Source organism: Cupressus sempervirens, chromosome 10 (assembly GCF_028749045.1).
Source record: "Cupressus sempervirens isolate cs-2001-9-10 chromosome 10, ASM2874904v1, whole genome shotgun sequence".
Taxonomy (NCBI): Eukaryota; Viridiplantae; Streptophyta; class Pinopsida; order Cupressales; family Cupressaceae; genus Cupressus; species Cupressus sempervirens.
In genome coordinates this window covers 314,025,761-314,048,170 of record NC_143127.1, presented here as the reverse complement: position 1 = coordinate 314,048,170, position 22,410 = coordinate 314,025,761, and positions in this window count along the sequence as shown.

Below are 22,410 nucleotides of genomic sequence, written 5' to 3'. Positions count from 1 at the left end.
GACTTAGAAAATTGATGTGAAAATGTTAAAAATAGTGTAGACTTATCAGGATTTACACATGTTGATTTTTATAATTTGGGTAAAGTTGAGAAAAATCAAGTGGAGGAAGCCATATATGCTATGATGGAAAAATTCAAGAATATCCCACTAGAGATTTCCAACTCAATGCCAAAGAGTTTATATGAAAAATTTGAGCAAAAATGGCACTATTTTTTGAACTTGGAAAGACAAATTAGAGAAACCTCGCTTGCACAAGTGATGCCTAAACTAACTAAGGCATAGATTGCTAAGGCTATGAAGAAATATGCAGTTAGGTTTGTACCTAAATACAAAGCCTTCAACATTTTTCACAAATAATATTGAGGATGTAGTAAAGAAGTCCACACAAATGTGGAAAGTAACTTATGGGTTTACTACAATCAAGAAAGGAGAGCAAGAGCCTGTTGGAAATAATCAAGACTAACAAGGTTACTGAGAGGGGAGGGGTGAATCAGTAACTCTAAAACTTTAACTCAATTCTGCATAATAATATTTTTACCATTCATCCATCTAAACTACTGTATGCATGAAAAGATAAACATTTGTAACACATGAACACACAGATTTGGTGACCTAGAAACCTTCCAATTAGAAAGTAAAACTGGGGTGGGGATGATACCCACAAAACTTCAATACTGCAGTATAAAGTTGGCCGGTTAAGGCTTACAATGATCACTTATGATGATCTACCCTGTTAGGAGCAAGTAGGACTGCTAGATCCACCTTGTTAAAGGATTTACAAACATACAATGAAGTATGTACTCTATTAGGAGATTTACAAAAGACTGTTAAGTCTACCTTGTTAAAGGATTTAGCAAACTGATTCACCTGTTAGGATGAAGCAGTGGATCTGATTACAACTGATTGCTGGTAAGATCCTTTGCGCTCTGATCACCTAATGTGATGAATATATCCTTTTTGCATCAATGTTGACCTTGCTGTATTCTTCTGTTCTGCTGGTGATTCACTTTCCTTCTTCTCAAAATTATTGCTACACATCATAATCAACTACTCTTAACATCTCATCATTTCACATGATATATACCAATCCAATATTTACACTGGCAAGGTCGGCCAAATACAAGTGAACAAGTATTACTGAGTCGACCAGGTGGTAGAAAACTCGGGTTCCACAAACTGACTTGGTGACCTTCTAATAGTTAGCATCCACTACAATACACTACATCGTGATGCACTTGGTAAGAGTAGAGGCACAATCCATACTAATCATTCTAAGTAGCTTGGAACTCGGTAACCATTGGTGACTCAGAGAATATTGTGTCACTCGGTAAAAAATGAATCCATTGATAACCTTCTTCACTTGGTAAATACAGATTCCTTCATTTACCTTAATTATTCAGTAGTCACTAATTCCTTCATTTACCTTGGTCACTCGGTAAACACTAAGTTCTTTGTTTACCTTGATCACTCGGTAAACACTAAGTTCTTTTTTTACCTTGATCACTTGGTAAACACTAACTGCTTGGGGAACACTGTTCTGCTCGGTAACCACTAACTACTTGGAGAACACTGTTCTACTCGGTAACCACTGTGAACTTGGTAAATATTGCTGAACTACCCATATGCTCAGTTTCCAAAAGAATGCTCGGTATCAACTGTTTACCTGTGGAGTTTATAAGGTAACTGTTGAATGCTCGGTGTGAACTATAGACTAGGTGATGAGCTCGGTAAGCATTCAAAATCGAATAAGTGTTGTCACTGATGAAAAATATATCATAATTCCAACAGAGCCTATAGAGGTTAAGGATGATAAAGAAGATGATCAAGAAAACATAGTTGAGGGGAGAACATAAATGCAAATAGATTACTAGGTAACAGCTCAAGAAGAGCAGCATCAAGAACAGAGTGTGCAAGACACACAATTGTTGAGTGTCAGTCCTCAACATGTAACGGGTGAGAACACTAAAATAGTAATTGTTAAGGATGTTTCTGATGTCACATCTCAGAACATTAGTCCCCAAATAAAGGAAGATCTCAAAAAGATTCTAGATCAAGCCACACTACAGGCAAAACTTTGTGATAATCCTATATTGGTCAGTGTGGATGAACTATGGAAGATGGTGCTTGATACTGAAAGGGAAAAGGTGAATCCACATGAACCACCTTCTATTATCCCTCAAGTCACTAATGCACAACCTTTGGACAAAATACTAGAAGATACATTTGAAAAGGTTGATGCGATTGCAAAGGATATAGTGGAAACACAAGTCACTATTTAGGAACAACAAGAAATAGGTTAGACATAGTTATTTGCACCTAGAACACAAGATTAAGGTGCAAGTCAAGTCATTATGGCAGAATAGGGAAATCCTAAAGAGAGTGAGATGACACCACAATTGAAGGAGAAAAAAACTATCCAAGTCTTGGTAACCTTACCAGTATCTGGTACTCCATCAAGTTACACTCTTCAGAAACTGAGCACAGATGCAACACCATTACAGATCTCAGTGTCGAGCCTGATTTCATCAAAGGTTGAAGAAGTAATTCAATATGGAGATGTGAACCTTGATGAAGAGATCATTTTTCCCAAGTATGACTATGATGCAATAACCATATAACAAATGGGCATACTCCAACAAGCCCTAGCAAGGAAGAAGCATCAAGAAATGCTTAGAAGGGAGCACAGGAAGAAGTAGGCATTGTAGGACATCAAAGATATCTTTTTAGATGCATTTAGCCTACCAAATTCGGATGAGACCAAGCCACTGATTGAACAACTGACAAACATAGTGGAGAAGGTTAGTTAAACAAACCTAGCTACAAATGCAAAGTTATTAGAATGGTTAGAAAGGAAGTTTCAAAGCAAAGTAAATGAAAAGATATCAGGTGACATAGCACTAACAAAAGTTGCATTGGAAATTAAGGTTGAGGATGTGAAGAAGGTACTTGAGAACATATTCTCATTGTACACTAAATTGTGCAATCCAACAATCTTCACCCAAGAAACTAGAAGTCACAACTTGAGCTTGGAAAGTTAGATCAATTGATCAGGTGCAAAACTACCTATGAGTCCAACTTAGAGTGAGAAGCACTTCAAGACATTGCTTCAAACCTAGAGTCAATTAGCTACGTTATCAATAGATGAGGCCAACATAAGGGCCAAACTAACAAATTTTGCACAAGGAACTAGGCTATGCCAAAACCCTAATGAAGAAAAACCCAAATCTTTCTACACAAGATGGTCTAGTCCACCTTGCTACCAAGCTAGCTATCCAAATCAAGTCATTGGATGTAGCATGTGAGAACTGGGATGCAGATCTCAAGATAATATTGGATGCTCATAAATCTTTTCTAGACAAACACATAAGTGTATAACCCATTTACATAAGTGTCAAAAAGGGGGGAAATCTTTTGGGGGATAATAAGATAATGGGGGATAGTAAGCAAAAGGGAGATATCAAGAGAGTATGAGAAAGGGGGAGTAATAAAGAGAGACAGAGAGAGAAAGAGAAACATAGATTAAGCTAAGAGGGAGCAAGCACAAAACATGATGAAGTCAAAGATTATTAGTTGAGGCATATTTACTCAGAAAGAGTACAAAATTTTGGATACAAAACATACACATCAACTCAGGGGGAGTTATCAGATTTTGAGGTATACAAGCTATTAATTTTTTTGAAATTTTGACTTGTTTTGTACATAAGCCAAGTTATAGATATGTTATGCTCATGAGATTAAGGATATTAATACATACTCAAGTGTTTTTTGACACTCATGTCAAAGGGGGAGATTATTGATCTCAGATTGGTTTTGACAAGTGAGTGTCAATACACTTAAGTTATTTACTTAGTTCATGCTGGACAAGTAGTGATGCCGAGCATAGCATGAATATATTAGAGCATGCCGAGTTCATAGTGAGTGTCGAGCCAATCATGTGCTGAGTCATTGAAGTGCTAAGTAGATAGTGTATGCTAAGTGATTTAGGAGCTGAGTATATAGTAGATGTCGAGTGATACAGATGTTGAGTCATAGTAGAAAGATTAGTGTATGGTAAGCATCAGAGACTTCAGGTTCTGAGTAAGAAAATTTTGACATATTTGTTTATAAAGGCACAAACAACTATGTAAACCATTTTTTAGCCGACTTAAGGATGAATTGTGATATTTTGGAGATAAGGATGAATCTTAAGTTGGATTCCCAATGCAATTACATGTAGCTAATCAGAAAATGGGAAGGATTAAGTGGAAAAATGGATGAATCTCAGCCGTAGATTCATACCTAACCCTAAGTCACAAAAGTCTTCTTGAGGAGGACAAACCCTAAACTCTCTATTGAATGCATAAGGTGTTGAAGCAGAGTATAGAGAAGTTTTCATTCATAAACAAAGCATTTATGGTGGCTAAGGAGTTATGAAGTGAGACAACATTGTAGGATCAGTTAGAGTAGAATAGAGGAAAGAAGATAACATACTACAAAGAGACATTTGATTAAGAAGGATCAATAAGACATCAGTTTAGAGGTGATTTTTTATCAAGCAATCAAGTGCTAACCGTAGGATCAATACTAAGACATTTTAACAGGTGATTTTAGTCAAAATCTCTTAACAGAGTAGTCCTAATAGGCTCTATTGAAATCCTTTAACAAGGTGCTTACTTAGTTTTAAGTTAAAGTCCTTTAACAAGGCCTTCTAATAGGGTATTGAAATAATTTAACAGGGTGAGACCTAACAGTCTTTGTGAGCCTTTAATAGGGCAGACCTTTCACAAGGTATATCATGTTTCATCATAATATATTGTAACCTTCATTGGATACACTTTGTTACTGCAGTAGTGAAGATTTGTGGGTGTCATCCCCACCCCTATTTTACCTTCTCACTTGGATGGTTTTTAGGTAATCATATCTAGTGTTATATGTGTGTGAATGTTTACTTGCTTACATGTTTTAGATATACATGTTTTACATGTTATTTTAGTTTATACATTGAATGTATGAGATGGATGTGAGATGAAAGTTTTATGGGTCCAAGTTTAAACTATTGATTCAACCCCCCTCCCAAAAGTTTACCTTTCCTATTGTAATTCCAAAAAACACACTATCATCCAATAGTTTATCATAATAATCTAGTCAAGACATTTCCTAACCGAGTTGCCCAAGAAATAAATTCTTTTTTTTTTCTATCCAATGAGAAAATTGACTTATTAGTCATGAATCCTAAAGAAAATCTACAAGTAGATGTGAATTTGTGTTTTCATGAATTATCTTGAATTAAAGAACAAAATTTTGTTCCACCAAAAATCACCGAAGAGTATATTGGACCTCTATCTAAAATCATTTTTAGCAAATACTACGAGTAACCAATCTTCAAAAAATATTTTGTAGGTTTTCTAAATCAACTTATAAATACACAAGATGGAAAATATACCATGTAGACTCACTAAACATATTGCAATAATGCTCACTCTAGCTCAGGTTCAATAAACTATATCTTCACTAAAACTCTTTCTGCACTAATCATCAACAAGAATATTGTTTGATAGACATATATGTTGACATCAATGACCAAAAAATAATACAAAACCAAACTAGAAAAAGTATCCTAATAGGAATCTCTTCCATCTTTTAACAATCTCCTAACATAATGGAGGGTGCTCCCCTTAATACCATAAACCATAACAGAAAACAAAGAAACAACAACAAATGTGAGAACAAAATATGGACTTCTTATTTGTGTCACAAATGTGGAATTACATAATTCACAAGTATAATATGCTAACCCACATGGGTGCCTTCATCACAATAATTTTCAAGACAAGTTGCAAACTATCACCCAAAGTTGTTTTAGACAATATTTTAGCTTTTCTTAAATAGACAACTTTATGTAGTCCAGGGAGGTTGTAGACATTGAAACTTAATATCTAGTGCCAAAAAAAACTTACAATATATATAGAGTCAGCCAAATACATCTTTGACAATTATTTTAGATATTTTGGGTATCCCAACTTTGAAAGGCCATAACTCATGAACTGTTGCTCCAATTGGCTATTATAACCACTTTTCAAAAATGCCAGCTCATGATCTATAGGCTCCAAACTACAGTAGCACCCTTTCATCAAGTTTTAAGACCTCATCTAAGCACTCTAAGGTCTCCAACTATGAGCCTGAAGACTTTTCTGCAAATTTTTCCACTGAAAATCTGTAATAACTTCTTTGATACTTATGCTTGAGCAATGAGATTTTTATGGTAGGCTTACAACTCTAAAATGAACCTTCCTATAGAAAATGAGAACATTTCGAGCTCATATGACAAACTAAAAATAGCAAGTTCCCATAAATAGTAACCACCATATCTACTAGTCCTTATTAAAATGGAAAAGACTAAAAATAAAATATTTTTGGGTGATGCAAGATTGCTCTTACACCCAGGATGCTCCTACATCAGACGCTCAGGGTAATTTGAGAAGCAACTCCATCACGTCTCAGGTGTTTAGAGGAAAATCAAGGTGGTTAACCTCCTCCTTTGCTAGCTGTGATGAATCTTCTATTGGCCTCCCTTTCCATTTGACCAGATATTCCTCATAAGTTTTGCTCCTTGTACATTTGCCAATGCTACTGTCTAGTATCTCCTCAATCTCCTTTGTGGCCGCACTAGCTGCTGGAATATTCCATTGCTCTTCTGCAACTTCATCTCTATCACCTCCTTCATAATACTCTGTCAAATCTAAAATATTAAATATTGGTAAAATATTCAATTCAACAAGAAACTCCACTTCATAAGCATTTCCAAAATCATGCCTTTTCACTATCTTGCATGGTCCAAACTTCTTCATCTTCATCTTATTATATGTACCCATTGGAAAACACTCCTTTCTCAAATGAACCATGACTTCATCTCTAATCTAAAATTTCTTATACCTCATTTTCACGTCTTCATTATCCTTATTCTATGTATTCATCTTTATAATGTGCTTCCTCACCTCCTCATGGATGTTCTTCAAATGGTCACCAAATTCTTCTACTTCAACACTACCTATCTCTCCTTTATCCAATTGCCTCAATTTGGAGGAATTTCTAGGACTACTCCCATATACAATCTAGAATGGTGATTTACTAGTACTCCTATCAACATAATTATTATATGCAAATTCCACTTGTGGTAAAATCATATCCCATCCTTTTGGCTCATCTCCAACCAAACATCTCAGCAAGTTTCCCAAACTATGATTTACAACTTCGATCTATCCATCAGTCTGTGGATGATGTGATGAACTAAACTTCAAATCTATCTTCAACTTCTTCCACAATGTATGCCAGAAATACATCCCAACAAATTTGGTATCTCGATCTGAAACTATACTCTTTGGAAAATCATGTTGTCTCATCACTTTTTTGAAAAACAACTCTGGTACATGAACAACATCACTAGTCTTCTTGCAAGGAATAAAATGTGTCATTTTTGAAAACCTATCAACCACCACAAAAATAGAATCATGCCTGCACTATGTCCTTGGTAATCCAAGAACAAAATCCATGCTGACATCCTCTTGCAACTTCTCTGGTATAGGTAATGGTTGATACAATCCTATATTTTGATTCACTCCTTTCGCCATCTGACATACTCTGCAACTTTGAACAAACATCTTCACATCTTGCTGTAACAGTGGCCAATATTAATTCTTAGCAACCAAAGCTATGGTTTTATCTCTGCCAAAATATCTAACCAATCCTCCACTATGCTTCTCCTTGATGAGATTCTCTCTCATTGGACTTTTGGGAGTGCACAACTGGCTTCCTTTGAACAACATACTATCTTAGATCATGAAATCCAACCACTTTGTCTTGTCAAGTGTAACAAGTTCTGTACAAGATTTCCACACTTTAGCAAAATTAGGATCATCTGGATAAAAAGTACTAAGTTCCTTGAACCCAACCACCTCTATTTGCCTTTCTATCAACAAAAGTTGTCTTCTATTAAGAGCATCTGCAACTCTGTTAGACTTCCCACTCTTGTGTTTCAAAACAAATGTATAACTCTGCAAGAACTCAACCCACTTCAAATGCCTTTGGTTCAATTTTCCTTGATTATTCAAATATTGCAAAGCTTGATGATCGGTATACAAAACAAACTCCTTAGGTAGAAGATTTTGTCTCCACTTCTTCAATGCTTGAACTATAGCATAAAATTCTTGATCAGAAATAGAATATTTTCTTTTTACATCATTCAATTTCACACTGAAATACGCAATAGGTCCACCTTCTTGGCTCAAAAAAATTCCTTTTGTAGTACCACTACCATCACAATCTACTTGAAACACCTTGTTAAAATCTAGAAGTGCTAAAATAGGCTACTCAGTAACTTTCTATTTCAATAGATTAAAACTCTTATCTGCTCTTATAGTCCACTTAAATTCTTTCCTATCCCCTCTCATTGTTTCATTCAGGGGTCCACAAATACTACTAAAACCTCTTATGAACTTTTTGTAAAAACTAGCCAATCCATGAAAAGATCTTACCTCAGTCGCACTCCTTGGAGTAGGCCATTCAAGGATAGCCTTTACTTTCTTTGGGTCCATTTTCAAACCTTCTATCGAGACTATGAATCCCAGGTACACCAACTCCTTTACAAAACTACACTTCTTCAAGTTTATCAACAACTTTTTTTCCCCTCAACTTATCAAACACCTTGTGAATATGAATCAAATGCTCCTCCAATGTCTTACTAAAGATCAAAATATCATCTAGGTAAACAATGACAACTTACCTAGAATTCCTTTAGTATCTCATTCATGAGCCTCATGAAAGTGCTTAGTGCATTGGTTAGCAGAAAAAACATGACTAACCACTCATAGAATCCTTCTTTGGTCTTGAAAGTAGTCTTCCACTCATCACCTTTTCTGATATGAATCTAATGGTATCCACTCTTCAAATCTATCTTTATAAAATACTCAGCTCCACTCAAATAGTCCATAATATCATCCATCCTTGGCAATGTAAATCTATACTTGATTGTGATCTTATTGATAGTGTGAGAATTTGTACATATCCTCCATTCACCATTCTTCTTTGGTGTTAATATGGTTGGTACATCAAATGGAATCAGACCCTCTCAAATCAACCACTTCTGCAACAACTCAGGAACTTGCCTCTTTAACTCTTCACTTTCTGCTGGTGTCATTCTATGTGTTGCCTTGTTTGGCAAGTTGGCTCCTAGAAACAAATTCATCTAGTGACTAATCCTCCTCATTAGGGGCAATCCATCAAGTATATTATCGGATACAATGTTAGAAAATTCTCCCAACACATATTCTCACGCTTCATACCTTTTAGAAACTCTATTCCATCAAAAAAACATATTATGGTAGCACTACATATCTTTTCTTCTTTATCCTTCAATGACTTCAACTTATGTTTCACTCCATCCTTGGTTAGAGTGCAGGTATTTTCTCACCCATCGTGTATGACATACCTATCAAACTGCCATGGCCTACCCAACAACATAGACATATGTCCATAGGTATGATATCATATAGTACCTCATCTTGGTAGCTTGCAATCTTGAACTTCACTAAGCACCACTTGTTGACCATGACCTTGTGGTCATCTTGCATCCAAGCAATATGGTATGAACGCAAGTGTTTCTGTCTCTTCAACTCTAATTTGGTGACCATCATTTCTGACACTAAATTTTTAGTACTTCCACCATCAATGATCACATCACAACACTTATCTTCACATTTACACCTTGTGTGAAACAAGCTCCTTCTTTGATTAGGTTCATTCTCACCACTCAGCGGGACTCTTCTCTTACCTAGGACTTCTCCTCTTTTAGCATCTTCAAAATGTAATGATTTGGCATCTTCATCAACATGTGCAACTCTGGCTTGGCCTTCTATTCTTCGATCTGTCCTTCCTTGGAACTGGGAACATTCAAATGCTCTATGCCCTTCTTCTCCATAGTGAAAACATTTTCCATGGAAGCCTCCTCTTCCAAATCCTTTTCCTCTTCCTCTTGCTCTCTGATCTCTATTATTCTGATCATGGAAACGAGTGGAATTGTTTCCCCTCTAGTTCTGACTGCTACTCCTAGCCTCATCCTTGTTCTTTTGATCATCATTACGGCCTCCATAAGATCATCCACTAGATCTTCCATTGCGACCTCTTCCACTATTCTTGTTGTCAAACTTCTTTCTTAGTTTCTCCTCAACTTTTAGGGAAAATTCGTATGCCTCCTCAATACTGTTCATTTGAACTAGACTAAGCTCGTCCTGATGCTTGGCCTTAACCCATTAAGATAATGGGCCACTTTCTCCTTATCAGCTTTTGCATGGTTGGTTCTAATGAGAACTTGGTAGAACTCTTCAATATACTCCTAAACAGATTTTCCTACTTGCTTCAACCCTTGCATCTTCTTCAATAGATCAAGCTCATAATCCACAGGAATGAATTGTTGCTTCAATTTAGCTATCATCCAATTCCATCTAGTGATTTTTTCCTTTCCCTTTCTATTTCTCTCCAATTGAACCTCCTACCACCAGATCTTCGCATGTCCCTTCAGTTTTGCCTTCACAAACTTGACCCTATCAAGATCCTCAATATCTTCATACTCAAAGTACTCCTCTAGTTCATTGATCCAATTGATTAGCTCCTTTAGGTTAATATTTCCTGAAAATGTGGAAACTTCAAACTTAGGTCTTTTTCCAATCTTAGAGATGGCCCTAAAAAGCCTTTCTTCCTCCAGGTTTAAAACTATCTCTACTTCAAAATTTTCTTCTACTTTGTCCTCATCCTTGCTTTCATCTCTTATGGGACAATTCATTCCTTTGCGCATTTTTTCTTCCAATGCTTGCATTTGTCTTTGGAGGGCTCAAAAACCCTCAGGTGTAACACCTACAACTCTTCTGCCGCACTCTCTTCGTGGAGGCATTTTCATGCATTTGTTGAGACCCTAGTGCAAACTGCCTCACAATCGGTGATCTATCTACATGCTTAGCCCAAACCATGAACCTGGTGTGAACTACCTCTTGTAGAACCAGAATCAGTATGCAAAGAACATTAACAAATAAAGTAAACATTCACAAACCAAAAACTAAATTCACATATATGCTTAGACTAAGAAAGAAAATAAGAAGTGCAAACCTCACGAGAGAAAACACTCCATGCTTTCTTGATTCTGTAGATGTGTCCTTTTGCTGTGGATGTATGCTCAAGATGCTATTAAGTTGCTTCAATGGAGATGGGTAATGGCAAATTGGTAGCTTTGTGAGCTCTCAATTTGGCATTATAAGGGTATGGTTGATGGCTTTGGTTCTCAAAATAGCATGGTAACTTTAGCTCAAAGATTGTTGATGAAATGGCTTGGGATGGGATTCAATTTATAGGCTAAGGGGTAAAGGGATGGAGGGCTTAGATGCAAGGATGGATGAAGGCTTAAGGAGGGCTAAGATGCACTCAAAGGGGAGCACATGGATTGTGCTTGTTTAGCACCAATGGGAAGGTGACACTTGTCACAAGGAGGATGAGTGTGAGAGGGTAGGGTTAAGGGTTGGTTAAGGGCATGATGAGTGGGGTTGAGTATGTAAGAGGGATGTAAGAGGAATGAGTGTGGAAGAGGGGTGTAAGAGTCATGAGTGGGCTTGTAAGAGTCTTTATGTTTTGTAAGAGCACTCATGACTTAGTGGTTGGGTTTTTTTGAGGGGAGACTTTGGTTTGGATTAGGAAAGTCTTAAACTTGTTTAAGGAATGTGACAACATTAGGGGGTGGATTAGGCTTGGGTTTAGGATTAGATTAGGGATGTTAGAGATGTGCAAGTGGATGGCATTAATGAGGGTGGGTGAGTTAGTGGCTAAGCTTGGTTAGTATGGGTGGATGGGGTGGATTAGGCTAAATGGAGGATTAGAGATAGGTTAGGGTTTTTTTTGAATTTGAGGATTTCATTTATCAAATAGATTTATTTAATAAATGGGGATTTTTGGAATTAGATAGGAGAAAAGGATTTAATTGATAAATAATAGATTATTTGATTTATCAATTAGGACTATAGATGATTAATTAAATTAATCAACTAGGGGATGACAAAGGATTAATTAAATAAGAATTTAATTAATGATGCCTTTAGAGATGGCTAAATTAGATTACCAAAGTAGTGTAATCAAATTTAGGTGTCTACACCTCTTAGTCGATGATCTATCCACACATTCAAGAACTCTAGCTCTGATACTACGTGATGAAGGGTGCTCCCCTTAATACCATAAACCATAATAGGAAACAAAGAAACAACAACAAATGCAATAACAAAATATGGACTTCTTATTTGTGTCATAAATGGAAAATTATAGAACTCACAAGTACAATATGCTAACCCAGATGGGCGCCTTCATTACAATAACTTGCAAGACAACCTATGAACTATCACCTAGAGCTATTCTAGAAAATGTTTGGGTCTTTCTTAAATAGGCAATTTTATGTCGCTTGAGAAGGTTCTAGACATTGAAACTTAATAACTAGGGCCGACAAAATCTAACAATGCATATAGAGTTGGCCAAATACATCTTTAACAATTATTTTAGATATTTCAGGTAGCCCAATTTTGAAAGGCCATAACTCACGAACCATTGCTTTTATTGGCTATTATAACCACTTTTCAAAAACACCAGCTCCTAATCTAAAAGTTCGAAACTATGGTAGCACTCTTCTGTCAAGTTTTTGGACCTCATCCAGGCACTCTAAGGCCTCCAATGATGAGTCTGAAGATTTTTCTGCAAATTTTTCCACTGAAAATTTGCAATAACTTCTCTGATACTTATGTTTGAGCAATACAATTTTAATGGTAGGTTAACAACTCTAAAATGAACCTTCTTGTAGAAAATGAGAACATTTCGAGCTCATATGACAAACTTAATAAAAATAGCAAGTTCCCATAAATAATAACCACCTTGTCTACTAGTCCTTATTAAAATGGTAAAAGACTAAAAATAAAATATTTTTGGGTGATGCAAGATTTCTCTTACACCCAGGATTCTCTTGCATCATAACATCTATAACATATTAGAAATAATCCAATCACCAAACCACTATGTTGCCATCAATGAAAACCGTATTAACATATTAATAACTCTACAATAACTAACACCCTTTAACCTTTCAACAATTTTCACCATCAAATAAATACTAGCAACCACACGTTGCTAAATTGGTGTATGCCAAAGATGTGTGAAAAGGTCAATTAGGAAAAAAAATCCTTTTTTGCTTCTATTTGTATTTTATATAAGCTAAATTAGTAGGCTATTCAATAAATAATTTTTTTTGTGCAACAGATGTATTAATAAAGTAGTAATATCTTCGAGTTAACTATGAATTCACTTATAGTGATTTGAGTATGATTGAAACCAAATCAATGTACAAGAAGATAATCAAGATCCACAACCAATGAGCTAGGGATAGAAAGAGGGTGATAAAGAAGGGGGATAAGTAAGAGAGGCAGATTAGGAGTTAGAGATAGAGTGGAAGATACAAATGGAGAGAGAAGTATAGATAAGGAGAAGGAGTGATAAATATAGAGATAAGAGATGCGTGGATAGAGATGGAAGATGGAGAAATATAAAGAGTGAGAGAGGGAGAAGAAATGATAAAGATGGAGATATGAAGTGATACATATAGAGAGGGATATGTGTGTGTACATACATTGATAACATTTAAGAGATGTCATTTTGGAGAGTTTGTGTAGAGATGTTCATTGAAGAAGATTGGAACAAAATGACTATTGTACGATGGATTAGATAGTGCATTGGTACATATGTGTCGAAGGATGTCCAAAGATTAGATATCTAAATTTTATTAGAAGGATTTGAGTGAGATTTGAGATGTGGACATGGTTTGCAAGTAGAAGAAAGCATTGCATAGATTGAAACAAGACCCTAGAGCATTGTATGAAAGATTGAATAAGTATCTTTTGAGGCTTGATTTTGGAAAAGGTACTACTAGCTGCAATTTATATTACAAATTTAACTAGGATGGGATGTTGATTATTGAGGTATAATTTGTTAATAATTTTTTTTTGAAGGACATTGATGATTTGAGTAAGAATTTTACAAATGAAATGCTAAGTGAATTTGAAATGTCTATGATAGGTGAGATAAAGTTCTTTCTTGGTTTGAAAATTTTACAATTTGAAAACATAACTTTTATATCACAGTCCAAGTACATGAGAGAAATATTCAAGAAATTTTGTGTGGAAGAGTCAAAACTAGTGGAAACTCCTATGCTAATTGGTTGTAAATTAACCAAAAATGATGACACACCAAAGTTAAATAAGATAAGGTACATATTTATTATTGATGGCTTATTGTTGTATTCAACTTAGATAAGGCCTGACATTATGAATGCAATATGTATGGTAGACATATTTTAAGCATAATCCAATCAATCTCATGAGGTGGCTATAAAGAGGATATTAATATTTGAAAGGGACAATTGACCTTTGTTTGTGATACGGTAAGGATAATAATTTCACTTTGTGTGCTTATAATGATGTTGATGGGGCAAGTAATGTGGATGTCCAAAAGAGTAATACTAGAGGTAAATTTTTATTGGGTCATAAATCAGTTGCATGGATTAGTAAAAAGAAAAATTATGTATCTCAGTCCACCACCAAAGCAAAATATGTTGTTTCTACTACTAATTATCCTTAGATATTGTGATTAAAATAGATATTGAATTATATCATAGTAAGTGTTGACGAACCTATTATTATGTATTGTGATAACTCAAGTGTAATCAATATTTTGTAGAATCATGTACTACATTCAAACATAAAGAATATATCAATCAAATACTTTTTCTTGAAGGACAAGGTAGCTGAGAAGGAAGTTAAGTCAACGTATTTTTCCATTAGGGATTAGATTGGAGATATTTTCACCAAGCCTTTACCTAAGGACAAATTTTTGTGCATGAGGGAAGTACTAGGTTATATTACCCCTCCTAATCATATATGAGATGCATTAATTTGCATCAATCCAAGGTAGCTTACAAAGTTATATATTTCTTCTTGGATTGATGTAACGAGGTTTCTCCTTAGGGGGAATAGTGAGTGCTATGTTTTGAGGATGAAAAACTTGTGGATTAATGTATGATGTTAAGGTATGAGATCAATTCTTTAAATATGTGCCCTTTGTCATTGATGTAAAAGTGGGAGATAAGTCATGTGAAAAATAGTAGTAGAAATGAGCATACATCTTAGGTTGAGAGAGATATTTGATGTACAAAAGAGTGTGTAACAAAGGGGGAATATTTTTTCTTGAGGGGATAATATTGTTAGAGAGTCTCTCCAAGAAAGAATTTTGTGGATATTGATTGATACTTATTTGATCTTTGATAGTGATCTAGTTTTTTATATTCATACATTTCCATCAATGACAAAAGGGAAAATTATTGAGAACATATATTCCTTCACATATTTGACAGATGTGTTGTAATTGATGTTAACATATTTCTTTGTAAAGACATTATTGCAAATTTAGCATATAGATGTTTAGTTAAAAAGATTGGATCTATGATTATCGTATGACAAATCAGATGGTGCACATGTATATGTGGTTGGAAGGATTGTCTTAGATGACATATATGAGGTTTCTAAAGATTAGAGTGAGATTTGAGAGAGTTACATATGATTTGCCAAAGGCTGGTATTTTGGTGATCCGATAGTGTTCAGGAAAGACAAAGTGAAAATGTTTGATCAGTGTCATTTATGACCCATTTTATACCATTATTTATCCCTTTCATATGCCTTTATACTCATTACTATATTCCTCTCTATACCCTTTTCCCATCTTATGTTGCATAAATTTTATTATACATGAGTAATATTCATTTTAGTTTTTGGATAAAATATATGAATATTTAATGTTTGATTGTATTTTACTAACATTTATAATACCAAGAGAATTAATATTTCATGGGGAGGGGAATTATAACATAAAATATCTTATCTCCTATTATCACTACTATGACAAACCTATGGTTGGTAAGGAAAAGAGATTTATTTCAAACATCCAAACACACAACCTCCCTTAGTCTATTTTCCTCTATAACCAGTGGACCGTGCATTCTTTTCAACAACTATAATATACCATTTTGAATTTTATTCCCATGATCTTTGGAGGCTTGATGCTTCTTATCCATTACTTATGTGTTCTTATTAATTTACCGCATGCATCATTTGGTATTTTTGGTCACTACAAATGAATTTGTTTGTTATGGAGTACAAGATAAGAGTCAATGGATCTCACGTGGACATGAAATTCATCATTAGATCACTTCAAAGCCATTTTTGATTCTATTACGACCAAACCATTTAAAAATCATGAAGCGATGACTATGGATGACGACAACATTGTTTAGTTGGAACAATAAAAACAAATTGGCTATTCTTTGCAAGTCGTAGATTTCTATTATGGATTTGTTATGTAATAGCCATTCTTTATATGGAGCGCATATCAAATTAGTTACAAAATTGTTGAGCCTGTGTATATGTAAGTAGCATGCAAGATAGTGTTGAGGGGATATATACATTTCTGTAGAGGAGACTATTGCACACAATTATGGTAAAAAAAACATTTTGTCATGATCACAACAATGTAGACCTCATTTGTTCTTTATTCACCATGCAAGTCAGGGAGTAAGGGCCCACTCTTTGGAAAAGAACGGTGGTATATTTATCTAGTGTTTTTTATTTAATGTATTATTTAAGAGTTATTATTTGTGTAATTAGACTATCTGATAAATTAGATGTTCATGTTTTATCTATCTACTAATTTTTAAGATTAGTTAATTTAGATTTGAATGTAGTATTTCTATAACTATTTATGCTATTGTTATTTCTTTTATAAATTTTTGGTTTTATTATTTTTAAAGATTGATGTTTATTTCTATTTTTATGTTCCTATTGCCAGGAAGTGACAATTCTTGTCACCAAGATTTATATGATTTCTCATAGATTCACTTTCGTGTCTTGTAGCTACATTCATAATCCCTCAACTCACAACTAGCATCCCTTGATAGCATATTGCCTAGACACCTTTCACAAGATGACACAAGTAGACCAAGCTGAAAATCATTCTAATTTATGTTAATTCTTTCTAATTATTTTCCCTAGTGTTGGCCTATCAATGTTTAGATCAGTATGAGCAAGCTAGCAAATGTGAAGTTTAATTTATGTTAATTCTTTCTAATTATTTGCCCTAGTGTTGGCCTATCGATGTTTAGATCAATACGAGCAAGCTAACAAATGTGAAGTTGTGGCATGTTAATGGCTCCATTCTACATCCTCGTCATAGTTGATTTATGGAAATGATAAAAAATATTAAAGGTGTTTCAGTGATAGATTTGATGCTTTCTAGAAAGGATAATGTTTGTGGCCAACTTGACATGATGTGAAGGATCGTGACTTACTCTTGGATTCTTTGTCCAATGTGTTCGATGATGTTATTATGGATCATTGATATGACCTAGCCAATGTAAATGAATTGATTTGTAACATGAATTATAATTAGTAAATTTTCTATAATTAGGTGTTTGGTAAGGCCAAACTTGTTTGTTTGTACAAGGTTGATGGTTAAAGGAATGTAACTTTTTGTGAGAGGTGTGGAGTGTGCATGCGGATGTGAGCCATACGTTGATGGTATAGAGAAGAGGTATAAGTGGAATCTAACAAGCTTTTGTAGAACTAAACAAGCATAAGGAAGATGTTATCAAACAGTTCATGGATCATGGATTTTTGTCCATGTACATAAGACGACGATCCTTCCTTTTTAATTAAGCAATGAACTCTAGGTAGTGCAAATGAAAGCAAGTGCATTCCTATTTTTAATAAGTTATACTTCTAACAAGGCATAATTTATTGTGGGTACTGGCCCCATCATAGTTTTCACTCTAACAAGGTTTCTATGTAAAAATCTTGGTGTTATGTGTTCATGTGATGGTGTGGATCGATGTTTTCATGATTAACATTATGATCTAAGTTTAATGGTTCAAATTAGCTAATTGCTTAAAGTTTATGTGACTAAGATTCACCTTCACTCTTAATTGTTACTACACATATCCAAATATATACATCCATATGTATACATACATATTGTTAGTGTTTTTTATTTCTCACATGGAGGCTTTGTTAATCCTAGTTAGGTGTCACCTATTTGACTTGTTCTAAGTGAGATGTCTATTTGGTTGATAGAGTCTTGTAGTTGTGTCATGCTATTTTTGACACCTTTTCCTCGCTCTATGGGGGCGAGAGAGAGAGAGAGAGAGAGAGAGAGAGAGAGAGAGAGAGAGAGATCCACAATTTTCTTGATCTAAGAGGCATGCATGGCTATCTCCAAGCATGTATGACTATCTCTAGGAACTATTAAATGTGATAAAATAGAAAGAATACAAGTAGTATCACATCCATTGTTATTCACTTGCCTTTTCATTCTTCCAAGTCCATGAGATGATATGTTGATTTTCTATAGGCCATGAGATTGACTATAATGATATAAATCCAATGTTGTACTTTAGGATCATTGATAGAGGTTTTTCTCTAGATGACGTGATAAATGATTGTTTTGACTTAGTTGTTGTATAATATTATGAGGTCAATTTGTTTATTCTGAAGTACATGTGTGTAAAAAAACGACAATGAGAATGATTTTCTATTGCACATAAACAACAAAAAATAGTCCTATATACCTTCAACTTTCCTAGTAAGCTCTCATACTTTAGTAATATTTAAATGCATTAAGATTTCATGTGCATTATAGTTAGTCAAATATGAGGTGGAAATGTATTTAAATTGTGTATAACCAAAAAATATATTCATGATGTTGAGATCACATACATTATGTTTAACTCAATACATCTATTGTATCTAAGTAAGAATTTTTATTATAAAATTAAATAATATTTTTATATGAAAAATTTCTATTAATTTTTTTGAAATATTATATATATATTATGATAAATTATAAATAACTAAATGTGAGGAAATAAAGCAACATCTCATTTTTGCATCTAGTGCGAAGTGTAGAAAGATGTAATTTTGTTTTAGACTTGCCATTTGTGCTGCATTTTCTGAGAGCGAACTTTAATAACAAATAAATAAAACTAGCACTTGCACCAGAAGGTGGAATGTGTATGTTGATAGAAGCATATGCTACATGCTATTATTTGTGCTTTTTTTAATACCATCACGAGATATGTTTTTTAACATAATCATGGATGTAATGAGGGAAAGAAAATAATTAACCATACATAATAAAAAACATGCAAACACATGCAATAAACAACTTTGACCAACATTTTCACCAAATTAATGATAGATACATAATACATCAAATAATGCATATAGTTCTACACTCCCCTAAATCCCCACATCCACCACCCCTCCAACTAAACCTTCTCCTCAGTGAAGCATATAAAAGAAACAAACTCATGGTAAAATAATAGTACTATGAAGGACAACTCATACAAATTTGCACCATTATTTGCAGCCACAATGATCCAAGAAGACACATTGCATTGTGTAACGAAATCATTATAACTATTTTTCTCTTGAACAATTAAAGGCATTAAACATTGCTAAGCTTCATATGTAGAAGACATTCCATAATTTAATTATAACTAACACCACAATCACAATTTCCCTCTGAAATCTAATATTTATCTTTTGCATCAACATCCCTTACAAGATTGCAATTTCTTAATCGAATATATAATTGATGGTTCGTTGTAGATAACTCGACATCATCACTACTAGACATGATAGCGCATCACACCAGGGAAAATTTTAATGAAGAAAACCAACACGAGGGAAATTTGTTTGGCAGAGGTAAGAACTCACAAAGACAAAAATTTCAATGACTCACTAAATACCGAGTCTCGTCGCATTAAACAACTAGGCCTAATCCCTCTCACTACACAAGTCGTGGGCTCCTACAGCAGGCTAATTCTGTCTAGAGCAATGGGAAGTTAATTAAATTATTTGCGGAGATGAAACATTCAAATAAATGGGACCTATCAATATCCAAACGCTTATGGAAATGAACCATTTCTCCATCCTATGTAGTCTTCTTTATACATGCATATTATGAAGGCTTATAACAAAATAAAATAAGAAAATAATGCACCAGACTCCCTACCCGCCCAAAGAAAAACACCAAGGACACAATGATCAATTGCAACCATAAACGTCTTTTCTTTATTTTTCATTCAAATCAAAGTAGCACATATAAAAGAAAAAGCCAAGTTTAGCCAGTGAAGAAAAAAACACCTTTATGTCATATTCCTTGAGAAGCATGATAATAATGAGGTGGCGGCATTTGATAGAAACAAGAAACTTGTGGCACACAAACAAGAGGAACACAGTTATGTGACAATTGATGATAGCTCTGCGTTTGCACCAACTGGTCAGGACTTAGACCTGTAGCTCATGACTACTCCATTACGATATGTTCGTAAAATTTTAGAGTGTTTTGAGAAGCACCTAATTCTTTATGCACCTTCTCATGCTCCTTCAGAAACTCCTGCTTCTCTTTGTTAAAATTTTCCATTTTCTCATTCAAAAAACTGAGGCTGGCGTCAATAAGATAATGATCTCTACAGGAGGCCTCGCAACACAAAGAATCCACCGCCTTTTTCTTATTTTCATAGGTGTCGTATTTACTAAGAAGCTTGAGATTGTAAGATACACTGTAAATCTTGTAAGCGAACTGGTTCTAGCGAGTTACATAAGAATCTTAAGCCTGGAGAACTTTACATGCTAATTGCAAATTTTCAATTACAAACTGTGTAGAAGCCTTCAAAGTCATCTAATACTAAAGGGATATAACACCAAAATTATTACAAACACAATAATAAGCAGTAGTTGTCAGAAAGATCCTGTCAGTTTGCTCCCTGGCTTCCTGAAATAGTTTGTACCTTTCTTTTCCCAAAATCTTCACCTTTAGCTTCAAAGGCTAAGCAATTTTCCCAGGAATGACTGAGAGCTAGAATAGAAATTATGCAGATTTGAATGAGACAGTTACTTCCTCCTTGTAGTTCAAACAAAACAATTCAAATCACTATAATAAAGTAACATTTGGACAATTTGTTGAAACTGCAACCACCATTCCCCAATTCCGTGATTAAGATTTATTACTATTCCCTAAGACATTCCCATAACTGTTTCTCTTCGTATAAGAAAGTCTATCATTCTCAAGCATCCCAGGCCGTCTTTGTTGGAGAAGTAGTTGTTTTCTTTTAAAGAGAAATAATTGTCTTCCTAACTATTTCTTGGCGTGTTTTGAATGTTCTTTATTTACTCTTTTATCGATGATATATAAAATTAGATTTCACAATGTATTATTATGCAAACATTAAAATGCGTTTCAATTGTTGAATTTTCTAGGCAATGACAATTTTTCGGCATCCAACATTTTTTATATAGATGACAATTTGTCAGTCATTGTGTGCCACAATAAAAAGTCTATCAGCTTAATAACACAAAAACAAAACAATTGGTATAATTGGATCGTGTCAAACATAATGGACACGACCTGCTTGATAAAAAGATGCATTGCGTCAAAGTGCCTGCCAATAGTTAGGAAAGAAGGAAATTAGAGAGTAAAATATGAAGAGAGAGTTAAAAGAAATATATTCGTTGTAATAGTTAGAAAACAAGGAAAATGAAGATTTATATATATGAAGACAGATTGAAAAGAGAGATAATGATAATAGAGATTTATAAATAGAAATATGAAGGATACAAAGGATATGAAGAGATTTAAAAGAGAGAGAATGACATGTTATTATAGGGACACTAAATAGAGATAGTTGGAAGAGAATTTAAAAAAAATTAAGGATTATGCTATTTAAAAAAATATTTAAATAATAATTATAAAATTGAGTCAAATCAATGAAGTATTCGTTTTTACATTTTCCAATATAAATTCAAATATTAAATTTTGAAAAATAAGTTGTTGACTATTTGATCCAAATCAACAAAATAGTTAGTAAGTTTGAAAACAATATTAGTTTTACAAATTTTAAAATACAAATAAAAATTAAAACAAGATTGGAAAAAATAGTTAGTTGAACATAGTGTGAAAAAAGTTAGCATTTTACGATTGACAAAAGTAAGGGACAATGTAAAACTAATAAATATATTCAAAATAGAAAATATAAAACATTAAAAAACTAAATTTAATTTAAAAAAAAAATAAAAATTTATAAATATTTTTATTAAAAATTTATCAAATATATTTTCGTTATTTATTAATTTAATTATAATTTAGAATAAAAGTTAATTTTAAAATTAGAATAAAATAATTATAAATTATTGTGAAGAAAAAATTAAATAAATTTATTTTAAAATGATATGATAATTAGTTTTTAAGTAAACTTAA